The 3053-nt window shown below is 51.4% G+C and overlaps 1 pseudogene; it reads right to left on the reverse strand.

The window, feature by feature from the left end:
• The window catches only part of LOC119334106, a 13139-nt pseudogene extending 10349 nt beyond the window's left edge, over nucleotides 1-2790 (reverse strand).
• Between the last annotated feature and the right edge of the window lie 263 nt (nucleotides 2791-3053).

The following is a 3053-nucleotide window of genomic DNA, read 5'->3' on the forward strand; positions in this document are numbered from 1 at the left end:
CTCAAAAAAACATTATTTTCTGTTGTCCTTAGGCACGCAAGGTTTGGGTAGAGCTTGGGCTAAATCTGCTATAGATGAGGCAGTAGCATAAGAAATGCTAGATTAACATTTCTTTTTGGTTGACCTCAGGCATGCAAAACCGGGTTGATAACATTTTTTCTATACACATTAGTATTTTACAAATGCTGGATTAACATTTTTTTCAACAATTTTATGTATAGTGTATTTTGTAATCTACATATTTGGAAGCGTATACAAAAGTAAAACAAGAAAATAAAAAGCGAAAAAACCAGAAAAAACAAGGCTGTGGCCTCCCGCCAGCTGGGCCGGCCCAGTCCCTCGCTCCTGCCCTACATCTTCCGGACATAGGCGCGCCCGTATGTCCTGCTCAAAAAAAGAGGCGCGCCCGCAAGTAGTGAAAGTAACAGGATGGTACTCCCACTCTCCCCCAAAAAACGGTGTGGTAGGTGTGAGGAGGAAAAAAATTCTATGAGACCAGGTCTCACGTGAGTCCCATCCTGATGGATGACACGTGACATTCATAAATCACAAAGCATCCCCCACCCCTCATTTAAAATCAGGGGGAGAGAGATTAGATGCTTTGTGATTTGTGAATGCCACGTGTCATCCATCAGAACGGGTCTCACCTGCTAACCGTGAGACCTGGTCTCATATAATTTGTTTCCGTGTGGGGAGGGTAACAATAGGTCGCCATCCTTAAAAAGAAAGTATAGGTCGCCATCCAAACCAATATATATATAGTCACCATCTTGACTCTTGAGAGATTAGGACTACAGCCATTCACATAATGGTTAGGTGATGGTCGCGTGGATGCTTATCTAGAAAGAATTGAGAATTCCGTACATGACATTTCTTCCCTCAACACTCGACTCCCATTGCTATATGATTATGACAGCAAGCTCGAATCAAGAAGGCTCAGCAAGATTGGGTTTTGCGGTCAGAAGATCTTCAAGAGAGTATTTGACAAAAAACTATCACATTAGGGGTTGCCGTTCCACAGAACTATCACATTCAAAAAAGTGACTGATAACTACTAAAATTTTCTAATTTTATGACTAAAAACTACCACTTCTGAAAAATGGCCAGTTTAGACAATTTAAACATGTTTATGACATGCGGGACCCACCTAGCAGGGCTGACGTGGCGGCAAAGTCAACTCCGTTTATTTTGACCATTAAGCTGACCATTATGATAGGTGGGGCCCACACGTTAGTTTTTTAGAAAAAGCAATTGGGTCCCTGCCGACGAGGGTGTGCCAGCTCCTACGTGCAGAGCGGCCAAGCTCCAAGTGTCGCATAGCCACGTTCTAGAGGTGCTGCACGTGACGCGGCAGGGCAGGAGGGTTGCCGCAACCACGGCGGGCGACGCCATGCCCATCCAGCTCCTTCCCGCTACTGCTTGCCACTGCTGGTCCTTCCCTGCTGGTGGCCGCTGCTGCTCCTTCCTGCTACTTGCCACCGCCGCCGCTGCTCCTTTCCCGATGCTGCTGCTTGCGGCTGCTGCTCCTTGCCGGGTCTGCTGCTCTTTGCCATTGTTGCTTGCCGCTGCTCCTTGCGACGGCTGCTCTGCTCCGGGATGTTGGGCGTCACGGTGGGCAGTGACGACGCGTCGATGGCGGTTTGGGTCCTGGAGGAGGGAGAAAGGTGGAACCTCCGATTCGTCATCGAGGCACAGGGAGTACGGCAGCTTGCCATACCACACTTCGCGCACGGCGCCGGCAGCCAAGGTACCGAGGTCCAGGCAGCAGCAGCAGCACGACGAAATTCTCGCCGGCGTCGCTCATATTGCCATGGTCGACCAACTGCACATCGGAGCTGACCTGGGCAAGCGCAGGAGTGGGGGAAGGGGAAGACTGAGTCTGGGCGTGGCGGTGAAAGGCATGGCCGTGGTGGCTCGATGTAGGCTTGGCGGCGGCGACGCTGGTGAGAGTGGCATGGCCATGGTGGCTCGGGATAGAGAGTTCAGGGAAGAGAGATAGAGAGAGGAAGAAGAATGACATGTGGGCCCCACCTGTCATAACGGTCGGCTCAACGGTCAAAATAAACGGAGTTGACTTTGCCACCACGTCAGCCCTGACAAGTGGGTCCCGCATGTCATAAACGTGTTTAAATTGTCTAAACTGACCATTTTTCAAAAATTGTCACAAAATTAGAAATTTCTTATAGTTATCAGTCATTTTTTTTTGAATATGGTAGTTCTGTAGGATGGCAACCCTAATGTGGTAGTTTTTTGTCAAATACTCTCTTGAAGACCATGACCACAGAGAAACCAAATAAGTTCATATCTACTTGCATACCATCATCCTAAGCATGGAGAAACGTTTGCGCAGTAGTATATCATATCGTTACCTCTACGAGACCTTCGGCGTCGGCCACCGTGAGGCGCCACTCCCCGTGGCCGGAGCTGAACGCCTCGCCGCCACCTCCTCCTCTTCCACGCCTACATACTCCATGCCGGTCACGCGGTGGCCGAGCCTGATGCAGTCCAGCACCCCGAAGCGGCGCGCGTAGGCGCGGAGGTAGTCGGCCACCTGGCGCTGGTTGGGGAACATCTCCGTCACGGAGTCCGGCGAAAGGAAGTCGGAGTACCGTTACATGTGTCGCGGCGCCTAGAGCCTGGTCCCCTCCATGGCATTGGGCCACACGCCGCCCACGGTGGCGCCCGCGTCGAAGACCACCGGCCGGCACCCGCGCTCAGCAGGTGCTTGCATGCCGCGAGCCCGCTCACGCCGGCGCCGATGATGGCCACGCTCTTCTTCTCCAGGCCCATCAGTCGATTTGTATGTGTATGTGCGCCGTTGACTAAGCGGGGTGGACGGTGTTTATGTAGGTGGTGACAGAGAGAAAGCGAAGGACACCTCACCCGCAAAAAAAAACGAAAAAGGCGGGGGATACCTCACAAAACTCTAGTGAAAGTGATGCATGCAGTCCTGGCCGCCCGGTGTTCAATTACCAGAGCCAGCAAGTAATTACAGCGTGTTTGGCAATATTAAGGGAATAGGAAGGGAGTTTAGAGTAGGGAGTTGGGTCGAA

This window comes from Triticum dicoccoides, chromosome 7A (assembly GCF_002162155.2).
Source record: "Triticum dicoccoides isolate Atlit2015 ecotype Zavitan chromosome 7A, WEW_v2.0, whole genome shotgun sequence".
NCBI lineage: Eukaryota > Viridiplantae > Streptophyta > Magnoliopsida > Poales > Poaceae > Triticum > Triticum dicoccoides.